Below are 14,460 nucleotides of genomic sequence, written 5' to 3'. Positions count from 1 at the left end.
ACACCACTATCAGGAAAGCTAACACCAAATAACTAGTAATTTCTCGTTTTAATATTTTTGAAATCATTCCTTTTTAAACATTAAACAATTAATAAAGAATTCCACTGAATAAAGAATGATGTCTTTAACAAATTTTAACACTGAATAATCCCATTGACAACCCAAAACCCGGTGTCACAAGTGCATGAGCAATTTCTAAGAAATAATGTAATACAATAACTGTCCGGAATACAAATTGGAAAGAAGGAAAAATACAATACAGTACTCTGAAGAAGACTCTGCCAGCTGTGGGTCGTCTCGAGAGGTGCAACTCAACTAAGTCTCCATATCAAACATGTCATTGCGCCTGACTAGGCCACTAGTCATACATGTGCCTATGCAACAAAAATGCACAGCAAGTGTAGTATGAGTACAAAAATAACGTGTACCCCGTAAGTATCCCGTCTAATCTCGAAGAAGTAGTGACAAGAGGTCGACTTCGACACTTACTAGTGGTCCAATAATTTCAAATACAGTAAAGAAGTGAATAAATATGAAGCAGAGTAAACATATGAAATAAACATGTATAAAGTATGTGGTACAATTCTCTTCTTTACAATTATACTCGAGCTCTCAACTAGCACGTTCCCTTCGTAACCAGAGCATTTATATGAAGATATAGTGACTATCATAAAATGGTTGTCATAATTCAAATCAGGGAAAGATCCTCAGATACCCTGGCTTCTAGCCAAATGTTACACGCAAGTTCTATAAGAATGATGTGTGTGTGTGTATATATATATATATATATATATAACTGCTGAGGCGTACGACCCGATCCAACATAAAAGTAAAATGTACACTGCCGAGGGTCGAGCGGCGCGAACCATAGATGCATCTATTAATCTGCTGAGGCAAACTGCATGCTCTCATGAGAGTGTGGTACATAAATCCTGCCAAGGCGAGTGGCCCGATCCCATAAGAGTAGTAGAAGGAAATACCCCGCTCGTGAATCATACGTGCGACGCGGTCAAATATAATTTACGGAATTTCCCCGCTCGCGAATCATACATGCGACGCGACCAAATATAATTTATTAATAAATCAAAATCCTTTTCTTGATTCCTTTAAAAATAAGGACAATTCAACATGAAGCTTTTAAAGAGATTTTCCCCACTCGCGAAATGCACATGCGACGCGGTCACACATAGATTTCTTAAGTCATTATAATATTTCTCAATTCTTTCGAAAATACGAAGTTTCATGGAAACCCTTAAAAATCTTAAATTCCCCAATTCATATTCCTTTCAACACAATTATTATGCAACCCTAATCTTGTTTCTTCTCAAGACAACAATAACATGAATTAACAACAATATCAACAAAGCATGATGTAAGCCTAAACTACCTGGACATGGGCATAGCTAGTAGCTACGTACGGACTCTCGGCACCTCGTGCGTACGTATCCCCCCTCAAATAGAAGGAGATAATAATTTAGTTCACTTATGGGCTTAATTCCCTCTTACAAGGTTAGAAAGGAGACTTACCTCACTCCGAAGTTCCATAAACGGCTTCCAAGCCCTTCCGACGGCTTAAATCGATGCACAACGCTCCAAAACTAGCCAATAAATGAGAAAATCCATAAATATATGCACTAATACTCACAACTATTCAATTTAGATAAATTCCTAACTCCGCTCGAAAAGTTGACAAAATCACCCTCAGGCCCACATGCCCTGATTCCAAAAAAACTCACAAAATCCGACAACCCATTCCGATACGAGTTCAACCATACCAATTTTATCAAATTCTGATAACAACTTGACCTCCAAATCATGAATTTGTTCTTGAAAAGTTTTACAAAAATCTTGATTTCTTTCATTTAAATCCGAAATAAATGATGAATATAACCATAGAATCATGAAGCGTAATTACTTTCGGATATAGAACATTTATCCCAATCCATATGGTGAAAATCGTCTCAAAAATCGCATCAATCTGAGTTCCATAGCTCCAAATATGATAAAAATGGCCTAAACCTCGAAATATAGCTTCTGCCCAAGTATTTACTCTTCGCAATCGCAGAAAATGCTTCGCTATCACGAAGCACAACATTTTTCAGCCCAAAATTTGCCCTTCGCGATTGCGAAGAACAAGTGCCCAGCTCTTCCGGATAGTCTCTAGTATAATGGCCATAAATTTTTGAAAACTAGACTCCAGGGACTATAACTTTCATGCTTTGCTCATCTCCTTATAGATTACGAGATATAAGCTTCCAAAATCAGCCCCATGCAACACAAATTTCTTCTTCGCGATTTCTAAACTCTTCCCGGATAGGCTATAATGTACCACTCATGACGTTTTTACACAACTCCAAATACCAAATGGTTTAATTTTCCAAAAACTAGGCACAAAGGGCTACAACTTTCATTTTTGGATTATCTCCAAGTTCCTTATAGATTGCGAGATACATGCTCCCAAAGTCAGGTCAGTGCAGCAGAAACTTTCCTCTACATGATTGCGAAGGCCCTTCCACGATCGTGAATCACTTGCCATTTTCTCCCATTTTGCTCTTCGCGATCGAGACCAATTCCCCGCGATCGCGTAGCACACTGCTATAGCCAAAAACCAGCAGCTAAAAATGGTCTGAAACTCACCCGAGCCCCTTGGGACCCCGTCCGAACATACCAAGTCTCAAAACGTATTAGGACTTAGTCGAAGCCTCAAATCACATCAAATAACGCTAAAACCATGAATCGCACTTCAATCCAAGCTTAATGAACTTTAGAATTTCAAACTTCTATATTCGATGCTGAAACCTATCAAATCACGTCCGATTGACCTCAAATTTTGCACACAAGTGATATTCGACATTACAGACTTACTTCAACTTCCAGAATCAGAATCCGACCCCGATATCAAAAAGTCCACTTCCGGTCAAACTCCTCAAAAACCTTCAAATTTCTATCTTTAGCCAAATGACTCCAAAATGACCCACGGACCTCCGAATTCACTTACGATCGTGCTTCCAACACCAGAATCACCATACGGAGCTATTACCAGACTCAGAATCCCAAACGGACATCGATAACACTAAAATGCACTTCAACCCAAACTTATGAAATTTTTTCAAAAATGCCAACTACTACAATAGGTGCCGAAATGTTCCCGGGTCTTTCAAAACCCTATTCGGACATATGCCTATGTCCGAAATCATCATACGAATCTGTTGGAACCTTCAAATCCCAATTTCGAGGTCGTTTACTCAAAAATTCAATCTTAGTCCATTCTTTCACCTTAAAACTTCCGAATTGAGAATTTTCTTTCTAAATCAACTCCGAACTTCCCGAAATTCATTTACGACCATGCGTGCAAGTCATAATACCTTAAGTGAAGCTACTCATGGCCTCAAACCACCGAAGAACGTGCTAAAGCTCAAAATTACCGGTCAGGTCACTAAAATTTGGCTACGACCTCTGAAGCCAAAAACGTAAGACCTACTAGGAAGACCGGACCCTATATGGTTTGCCTACGTATCCCGCCCCGAATGATTAGAATCAGGTACGCATAGTTCGGGATGATTGGATATGGAGAGAATTTGGAAAAAATCAACTGATTTGGAGAACATAATTTTTGTCTTTTTTGAAAAATGTAAAATCTTTTGGATTATCTTTTTCTCTCTTTCTTTTTTAATTTTTTTGGAAAACTATGAAAGAAAAATATGGATGGGCCCTACTTGCTTCATTTTATACTTCACCCTCTTTTCTCTCTCATTGGTCTGCCAAATGACCTATTTACCGTAAATGTATGCAACATGCAGCACATATGGATGTTTAGATGTATTTTTGGGCCATGGGCCCATTTTGACATAACTGGACAGGCCTCTTTCAATGGGACACGGTTCCTGGGACCGAGCCCCGCTAGGTCTAAATGACATGATGCAAATAAGTATGACCTAAAGGCTGATCTACGTTTAGGATTCACTAGACAAGGTAATTCGGGGCGACACGTGGTCGATGGTAGCTGCTCTAGATATCAGTAGACTCCACGCTCCCACGCCACCCCCTAAATACACGGATGACTCACAAAAGTCCGTGTACACTCAAATGTACTCCAAAAGACTTGTTGCAGAAAGAAGACCCATGGTTATGCAAATGATAAAAGTTATAAAGCAATAAACACATAACAAAAAAACTGTAAACACATAAACAACTAGTAAATAATAAAACAACATAAACAAAATAAAAGTCAAACAAATCAAACAAAAATAAAACATAAGAACCTCAACCGAATATTCTAAAATGCAAAAAACCTCTCTTCTCTCTCATGAAAAACCCTACGCTGAACGCCTAAACCCCATCTTTCATGACTACTCATGCCACCGGCCAGCCTCCTTCTGAGGATGGTCAGTCGTCCAAAAACCATAAACAGCCTTCCCAAACACCTACAAACCCTACTTCAATCCCTAACGACGCAAAACTGTTACAGCCTCAAGAATTAAATGCCCTCATGCACGTAGCCGCTCTAAAACTAAAGCCTGTTGAATACCTATATAGGGAACCAATGGTGCGATAGAAGAAAACAAAAGTTAAGCAATCAATAATGCAACAAGTATTGCATCTTGTAGTTCTGGGCAAGTTTTCCTATGGAAAACTAGTAATACAGGAGTTAAGGAAGGTTATCTCAATTTAATATGAATTAAAAGGCCAATGCTCAGTAAGTTTGATTGAGGATACACATGTTTTGATCAAGCTGTCATTAATGGTGGATTACGTTCATTTGTTGTCCAAACTAGCCTTTTATTTAAAGGCTTAAGATGATTTTTGGCAGATGAAATGTACTAGAAGGAGCCGATGGTGGAAACCTGACGAGGAAACTCCCATTGCAATTGCTTGGATATCATTTCTAGGCCCTCCTTCGAATTTTCTTGGTAAGGAATTTGTGTTTTCATTAGCTAATGTAGTTGGAAGGTCTCTTCATATTGATTTGGCCACTCAAAATGGCACAAGACCTAGTTGTGCTAAGGTCAAGTAGAGGTGAATTTGTTAGCAACGCTGCCTCAAAGGATTAAGATCATTGAAGAGGAAAATGAAACTGGTCCTGAGGAATCTAAATGGGTAAAGATCAAGTAAGATTACATGCCTAAATACTGTAAAATTTGCAAGAAACAAGGCCATAATGAGAGTGAATGCAAGGTGATTCATCCAGAGCTTCACAAAAAATTTAATGAAGAAGATGGTGATAAAGGCAATAAGAAGAATATTATTGTGCAAAGTGATGTTGTTGGAACTGTTTCAGCTTCTACGAAGGTCATAACAAGTGGGAAAATACTGGGCAAGACAATGCCAAATGCTACAAGGAATGAGTTGATACAAAGAAGGAAAAATAAATATCAAAGGGACAGTAGAGGTTATATAATTGAAGAGGCTGGGAATGGAGATGTTACGAACTCTCAAGAATTAAAGGAGAAGAAAGGCAAGGAGTTAACTAGAATATCTAATGATGTCGGAAAGGATTAAAATCTAATGATGTCGGAAAGGAAAAATCTAATGCTCCAGTGCAAACTAGTAATAAGTTTGCATTCATAGAAGAATGTGATATTGAAGTTCAAAAACAAATAAAGAAGGAATCAGTATAAAAGGTGTTAAACAAGGAGAAGGTTGAAGCAAAAAAGGTGAATCCTACCTCTACTGGGAAAGGTACTCCAAAAAAGGCAGGAGTTTAAAATCCATAAAATCAAATTCCTAGCCCTAGTGATGTTGGGATGGGGATTGAGGAGGCAAACAAAAAAGAATCCACAATTGAGTGGGTTCATAGGAGATTTGGAATGAGTAAGGAGGAACTGAGAGATATGTATATTATATTGAATCATTCTTGTCATGAAGTCTCATTGCAAACCTATGATGATTCAAAGGGGAATGAAGCTAATACTGATGTCAATTCTTATAGAAGGTTATGGAGTGATGAAATTAAGATCATGGAGGTTGAAAATATGACAAATAGTAGTACAAAAAGCAAGGAATAAAGAGGCATCATGATTGAGAAAAAAGCATCAACTGTGAGCCCACTATCTACAGTAAACCCTAGAATATCTGAAATTAGGGTTGAGGGTGGAGAAGGGGATAATCGATCATTAACTATTCTGATGATTGGAAGAGGTCAAGGAACTTATAAGGAAGATGGTAATGCAATTGGATAAGCTGGAGAAGCCTCAGCTAAGAAGAAAACCAATGGAACCGTAACTTCTAGAGAAACTGTTCAGAATTTTGATCAATCTAAAGTGGTTCCGGTGGAGATTTTGGGGAAGGAAAAGGTTGACCAGGTAGATGTTAATGTCTTTAATGATACAATGATGGAAAATTAACAAATAGCTCAAGGCAAGACTACTTAACTCAATGGAATAGTAAAATCTGGGCAACTGGATATAGTGATTTCTGGAAACCCTAATCTGGGAGATATGTATACAATGCAATTCAAAGCAATTCAGGAGGCTATGAGTGTAAAGGAGTTGAATGATGGGGTGGGGAAGGAATCTACATATAGGGCCCATGATCAAGTTGAGTTGCATGTCACTACAAAAATTTATGAAACTCGGCATAACAACAATGCCATTCAAATTGATACATCAACAATTAAAGATCCTGGACTGTTAGCTGGGAAAACATTTAGTGTTACCAGTGGCTTATTGACAAAGGGAGTTCTCATTAACAACAGGGGCCAAAATGAGCTTAGGATGATTGCCAAAAACCATGAACCAAACTTGTTAGCTCCTTAAGTGATAGGTGATAACAAGGAAGATCAAGAAGATATAAACGAAGATATTGAGGAAGATTCAACAACTACAAACTTCCAACAAGTAGCCAGAGCTGGAGATATATTACCTAAGAGTGTGGACATGAAGAAGTCAACTGGAAAGCCTGCAAGGAAACAAAAGAAAGACATTAAGGGCAGTGTACCTCAAAGAGTGCAACCAAAGAGGACTTTGGTCTCTACTTCCAAATAATCATATGGATAATGCTCTAGTCTGGAATGTGAGGTCGATTAAAACATAAAAAACTTTCAATAGGTTGGTTAACCTACATAGAAACTACAACTTCTATTTGATAGGTTTGATGGAACCTTGGCAAGATATCAATAAGCTAGAGGAGTATAAAAGGAAGCTGGGGATTCATTCTGCTTATGCTAATATGAATGGTAAGATATAGGATTTTTTGGATGAAGATATAGATGTTGACATTGTGATGAACCTGGAATAACAAATGATAATTAAGTTATTTCACAGAAATCTGAACAAGGAATTATATTTGACATTAGTCTATGCCAAAGGTGATGCTATAGAAAGAATTGAACTGTGGGATTCAATGCATCATTTAGCATCAGATATGTAATCTCCTTGGCTTGTTAGAGGAGATTTCAATGTGATTCTATCTGAGGAAGAGAAATATGGGGGACTGCCTGTTTATTTAAGTGAAGTAGAAGACTTTGCACATTGTGTAGATACATATGCATTATATGACATGGGCTTCAAGGGGATTTTGTACACTTGGTAGAATGTAGATTTGATATTTACTACATAATTAAGAGGCTTGATAGATACTTTGCAAATCAACAGTTAATTGACCTTTTCCCAACACTTGAAGTAGAGCATCTGATCATGTATGGTTCAGACCATGCTCCCCTCCTACTTTCCTGTAACATTGACAAAATCATATCCAGAGTTGTTCATGAGAGATTAGTAGATCTACTACCTTCTTTAATATCTCCCAATCATGCTGGTTTTGTCAAAGGAAGGAGCATTGTGGGCAATATATTATTAACTCAAGAGATCATAACTAACATTATCTTGAGAGGAAAGCCATGTAATGTTGTTATCAAATTGGACATAGCAAAGGCATATGACAGAGTCTCATGATTGTTTTTGACAAAGGTGCTTAGGCGAATGGGGTTTGGAGAGGTGTTCATTGACATGATCTTTAGGCTAGTGTTCGACAATTGGTACTCTGTTCTCTTGAATGGGCACGCAAATGGTTTCTTTAAATCATCAAATGGAGTTAAGCAAGGAGATCCTCTTTCTACTTCATTGTTCATTTTAGCAGCTGAAGTACTTGGAAAAGCCTTGGATGCCTTGTTTGATAATCCTGACTTCATAGGATTTGGTATGCCAAAGTGGAGTCAAAATATCAACTATTTATCCTATGCAGATGACACCATTATTTTTTGTTCTTCTCACTATGGGGTACTGCAGCTTACCATGAATGTATTAGAGGAGTATGAGGCAGCTTCAGGTCTGAAGATCAACAAGGAAAAGTCCTCCTTTAATACACGTGAAAGTGTGCTTGCAGATAAAGCTAACACAATCCATTTGATCACATAATTTAAAAAAAATCCCTTCCCATTCACATATTTGGGATGCCTTATATCCTACAACAGGAGGAAGAAAGATTTCTACAAGGGCATCCTCTTCAAAGTTCAGGAGAGGCTATCATCATGAAAAGGTAAGTTATTATTAATTGGTGGCAGGGAAGTTTTGATTTCTCATGTGCTTGAAAGCGTGCCAATTGATCTCTTGTCAGCTGTGAACCCACCAGCATATGTGATCAATCATTTACACAAGATGTTTTCTAGGTTCTACTAGAGCAACTCAAAAGGCTAGACATTGGGCTTCATGGGACAATTTGTGTCCGCCTAAAAATGAAGGAAATCTTGGTTTCATATCCTTACATGATGTGGCTAAGGCATTATTTGCCAAGTTATGGTGGAACTATACAACAAAAGATACACTATGGTCTATATTTATGAGTAAAAAATACTGCAAGAAGATTAATGAGGAGCTAGTTCCTTGGGAGAAATGAGAGAGGAGGTGGTGCATCAAGTGTGGTGGCAGTTGAAGAATGGAAACTTTTACTTCTGATATGCTAATTGGACTGGACTTGGTGCTCTTCACCATGCTTCATGTCCAGATCATTGGTGTGATGAATCCATAAAACATGTAGATGAGGTGGTGGAGAATGGGACATGGAATGAAGTGTTGTTGAGGTAGCTATTGCCTGAGGAGTTAGCTAACCATATCTTAGAGATGATCACACCTCCTACACATAACTCAATGAAGGATAAGCCCTGGTGGAAGCCAGAAATGATGGCCAATTTACACGGAAGTCTGCTTGGCAATACATAAGGAAGAGAAGAGATGAGAGCAAGCTATACAAGTTCTTTTAGGTGAAGGGACTGCCTTTCAAAGTTAGCTTCTTCATGTGGAGATTATGGAAAGCAAAACTACCTTTGGATGATTGTTCCAAAGGATGGGGTACATTAGAACTTCAAGATGTTCGCGTCGTAGGCACCCTAGAGAAAAAGCATTACCTCATGTCTTGTTGACATCTCTAGCTGCTAGGTTTGTGTGGAATTATTTTGGTGCACCTGTTGGCATCAAAACACAAGGGAAGAAGCTGGTACAATTGATAAATGAATGGTGGAACAAAGCAGGAAATACAAGTTTGAAGGAAATATATCAAGTAATTCCAAGCTTGATTGTCTGGCACTCATGGAAGAGGATGAACTCTAGAAATATTGGGAAAATTGTATCTTTTAATAGGCTGATTTATCATATTTCAAACTCCATCCAAATGCTGGTGAAAGTGAGGAAACCAAGCATCAAGGGTGTCGCAGCAAATTGGCCTGACCTACATAAAAAGTAAGCCATCATGTTCCAAAGCTGATATATACAAAGGTTATGTGGCAATTACCTCCTGTGGGTTGGATAAAATGCAATACGAACGGAGTTTGTAGAGGAGACAATGGAGGAGCTTCATATGGTTTTTGTATAAGGGATGGAATAGGGGACCTCATCTATGCCCAGACAGATGCAGTAGAGGAAGCAACAAACAATATAGCTGAAGCATAACCAATTCTGGAGGCCCCAAGGTACATTATTCAAATGTCATTACCTCCATGCATAATTGAAACAGATTCTCTACTTATGAAGAATGTGTTGGATGATACTTGGGAACCACCTTGGAACATAGCAAACCATGTAGATGAAATCAAATCATTATTATTTAGGGATGCATTCCAGCTAGCTCATGTAATGAATAAAGGCAACAAGTTAGCTGATCATACCTTGGACTAGCAACATATACAACAGGTACACTCATTTTGGGAACTAGATATACAAGGGATAAAGATATTGAATAATGACAAACTTCAAATACCATACTTGTGGGTAAGAGTTGCCAAGCCAAATGCTAATTGATGAAGAAACTAATTGATATGGAGAGTGAAGGGGAGATTATAATAATGAAGAAGAGGAGGAGAAAGTATTATGGAGGAATGAGGCAAATGATAGGGGAAGGAGAAAACATGACCCTTCCAACTCAAATACTAAGGGAGGAGAAGAGGAAGGATTTGATACTCAACCCCTATAGGTATAACCTAGTAGGGGGTTTGGCTCTATGTTTTGGCCAAACCTAGTAGTGTGGTATTAGTATCTTTGATACTCAACCTCTATATAGGTGAGCCCGATTATTCTATCAAAAATTCAAAGAGAAGGTTGAGCACAAGCCTATGCTACGTGATCCATTACCATGTTTAGTATGTGGAGGAAATGGGAAGAGTTACACTAGGAAATGCATATCCCTTTGCATCTACCACTTCTTTAGGATCACATAACGTAAGAAACACAGATTCCATCAAGTCTCAAGAGCTAATGTTATGCGCAAGGATTGTCTACTGCCCACATTAAGTAAACTTGGCAATGGGGGTGTACAACTTTGGGCGGGAAATTTATTGAGTATTGGTGGAGCTCCCATGCACATGATGCATCTACTACATATAAGGAACCTAAATATAAAAGGTTTGTTGCAAGATTGTCTAGGTATGATCACGCAATGTGGCGACAAATTTGCAACATCATCCCTTCTGCCTTGAACTGGACAGGTATCTTAGAATGCATTTCGTGCAAATTTTGGAACAAGTAGTCATGTTCTAGTTTAGATACCAGTTATAGACATCACATGAAGATCCCATTTGACCAAGACACCAAGTGCAACTACCTAGATCCAAACAAAGAGAATGCAATCCTTTTTAAAGAGGGGTTGCAAGTTGAAGTCAGTTAGGTTGATTCAAGATTTATGGTTATTAGATCTTTTTATACTATCAAAGGATTGTGTCACACAAGACTTTGATATTATATTTCATGTACTTTCATTTTTTATGCACTTACATTTTGTAAGACCTCCAGACACGTGTTATTTTATATTTTATTATCTTAATAAAAATACCTCTAGGCAATCAGCCCAGTGGTATATTTTCCTAAAAAAAGAATATTCTAAAAAGTCGGCAAGATCGTAGTATCATCTCGAACCTGCAACTCCCCAGCAGAGTTGCTAAAGTTGTCACATCCTTTTTTTCACCTCACTGAACCCACTTAAAAATAATAAAAAGGTTTTGCAAAGCTTGAAAGGGTTTTGAAAATTGAAAGTGATGAAATTGTGTTTTAAAAGATTATTTAGAGTGGCCACCTGATATTTGGTTGTGGTGTGCCAGGTCTCCATTTAAAAATAAATTTTCGTTCAAAACACGTTGAACTCTAAAACCAAAAGCCCCAGAGATTCTGAGAAAGGGCATTCATTTGACTCGGAGAGAAAGTGTCAGGCATTCCTCGAATGCCGTGAAAAACACGATTGCAAACTCGATCTAGTTGGTTTTTAAAGAAGACTCAGATTGAGGTAGGGACACACAAAACACGAGAATAAACACCAAAAAGGCTCACGATTGTTCCCACCTAATAAATAAAAATGTAAAGAAAAGAAAAGAAATCCTAAACTAACCTACACTATGGCTTCTCCACGATGCTCGTCAAGGCCTCCCAATACATGTATTACAGGGCAGTCCCCGAATTGAATATATTTACAAGTTCTTCGGGGCATTCCCCAGATAAATTTAACTATGAGAATGATCTTCCACCTAAACTAATAAAGCATCCTAACATCGCCTACCCAAGTGGTCGGCCTAAAACATACTCCTGCGGTTAAGTGACGGGGTAACAAAATAAAATAATAAGAAAGCAGAGTGAAATTAATCACTAACGGGCTTGGGTATTCCCCACTCCCCGAGGTCCAACAATCATTCAAACCATCCATTTATACCAAGATAGTATCAAATAACCAAACATATAGAAGAAACAAAATATAGTAACAACGGAATAGGAGAAAATAATAATAATAATAATAATAAAATTAAAAATGGCAATTCAAAGTAGGATAAGAGCAAAATATCCCATCAACCTAGCCACATTTCCACTTAAACATACGAACTTGACAAACTACAATTGCACAGAAGATGGAAATTTATTGAAATTAATCACCAAACAAGTAGTATCCAAAGAGAGTTAATGTGATCCTTAATACCATGCACGACACACTTAAAATTTTAAGATTCAACAACACAAGAAATCTAGCAAGAAAAATAATTTTCAAGACATGGAAGATTATCCCTCGACTAACAGAACTTTTCCAATATCCCTTTCCAACAAACCATCATTTGAAAGAGCCTAAGGTTCATGTTCATGTGATTATTATAACCTTTTAAGAATCCACAGAAGAAGCTATTCATTTAAATAAGAATCCACCAACATAGATGTCGCCAACAGTAGTCCCAAATATAGCTAGAAATAAAAAACTTCGGCATTTGATTTTCAGGAAAAGAGAACAAGGAAAAGTTTGATGCATGATGTAGATTTTATCTTTAAATGAAACAACCCAAATCATTTCTCTAATTAATTGAATACATTATGAGGACCTTACTAACTGCTTGAAACCAAAATCAAAATGAAATAACATGCCATAGCACCACAATTAAAACAAAGCACTCAAACCATAGGACAAAACATGATAAAACGTCAAACAACAAAACAGGGCATCAAGCAATGACGCAGAGTATCGAATATCTCTTTCAAGCATGAATCAATACTAAGGAAAGAAACGATAAGGGAAAAGATGGACCTGAAATGTGCTTTCCTTTAAGGTATGAGAAATCAGTAGGTACAGAGCTCCAACTCCAAATCTCAGACCAAGAAAATAGCAACCAAAATTGAATGAAATTTCGGACATGAACCTCTAACTGCAACCTCATGCAGGAACTCGAATCGGCACCTCGAAACCTCACGCCGAACTCGAAACCAAACTTTAATCAAACTCTATTTTTGGTTTAAAAAACTCAAATCCATAATTGAAAGAGGAAGAAATAGACCTATATTTTAGCCTCTGAAATCTCAATTTCTAACTTAAAAAAACCCATTTTTTTTTTGTATTTTTCTCAAGCTTGAAACAACCTAAAAAAAAAATTAAAGAAGTCTGAAAACCAAAAATAAGAAACGATTATTTTCTTTTCTGGAATTTAAAAGAAGATCCAAAATTAGAGAAGAAAACTCCCCCTTTATCTAAAACCCTAGCCCTTTCTATATTTTCTCCGAAAAATACTCCCAAAAGAACTCCCTTTCTCAAATATGAAAGATGAGAATATATAGTATTCTCCAGAACATTCTCATACATCCTCTCCAATAAAACTGAAATTCCTCCGAATATCTCAAAATTTGTTTGATAAAACAAATAGAGGACAAATGGAGGGAGTAGATTGAGCCAAAACTCAATCATACGCTCACCATTTATCCTCCCTCGCCCTAAACTGTAACGACCCGACCGGTCATTTTGAGCACTTACACTTCGCTCACCAGTTCTTGGGCATGAATAGACCGAATGATGTATTATGACTTATGTGAATCGTCGGTTTTGGTTTTCAGGTTAATCAGAACAGATATGGAAGAATAATTCTCAGCCTGAAGCTTTAAATTTGAAAGGTTTTACCAAGTTTTAACTTTTTGGTATTCGATCTTGGATTTAGATTTTTATGTCTTGGTTAGCTCCATTAGGTGATTTTTATCTTGGGAGCGCGTCCGGAATGCGATTTGGAGGTCCGTGGTAGATTTAGGCTTGAATTGGCGAAATTGGAAATTTGGTATTTTTCGGTCGACAGTGGAAATTTTAATATCTGAGTCGGAATGGAATTCGGGAAATTTGAGTAGGTCCGTTGTGCCATTTGTGGTGTGTGTGCAAAATTTCAGGTCTTTCGGTCGAGGTTTGCTAGGTTTTGGCATCGTTTGCGGAATTCGGAAGTCTGGAAATCCTTAGGCTTGAATCCGAGGTTGATTTATTGTTTTGATGTTGTTTTGAGTGTTCCGAAGTTGGAATAAGTTTAAATGGTGATATTTGACTTGCTCGTATTTTTTGTTGAGGTCCCAGGGACCTCGTGTGACGACCCAGCCGGTCGTCTTAAGAATTTACACCCTGATCCCCCATTAACTACTTCCACCAAGTTTATTTCTGCTATTTTGATTTGCAGGGATATTCGGTTTTGAGTTTCGGAGAGTTTTGGGACACTTAGTCCCTAAATGAAAGGTTAAGTGTTGGAAAGTTGCCCGTAGTCGG

The 14,460-nt window shown here is 37.7% G+C and overlaps 1 long non-coding RNA gene across 1 annotated transcript; it reads right to left on the bottom strand.

The window, feature by feature from the left end:
* Window positions 1-103: 103 nt before the first annotated feature.
* On the bottom strand, window positions 104-13,545 carry LOC142162665 (uncharacterized). The gene is made up of 2 exons (XR_012693914.1): window positions 12,979-13,545; window positions 104-374 (listed from the first exon to the last, which is right to left on the bottom strand). It is a non-coding gene; the product is annotated as an uncharacterized LOC142162665 (long non-coding RNA).
* Between the last annotated feature and the right edge of the window lie 915 nt (window positions 13,546-14,460).

The sequence above is a fragment of the Nicotiana tabacum genome, chromosome 8 (assembly GCF_000715075.1).
Source record: "Nicotiana tabacum cultivar K326 chromosome 8, ASM71507v2, whole genome shotgun sequence".
NCBI lineage: Eukaryota > Viridiplantae > Streptophyta > Magnoliopsida > Solanales > Solanaceae > Nicotiana > Nicotiana tabacum.
The sequence above is the reverse complement of the archived record's forward strand: the minus strand, read 5'-3'. Positions and strand labels throughout refer to the sequence as shown.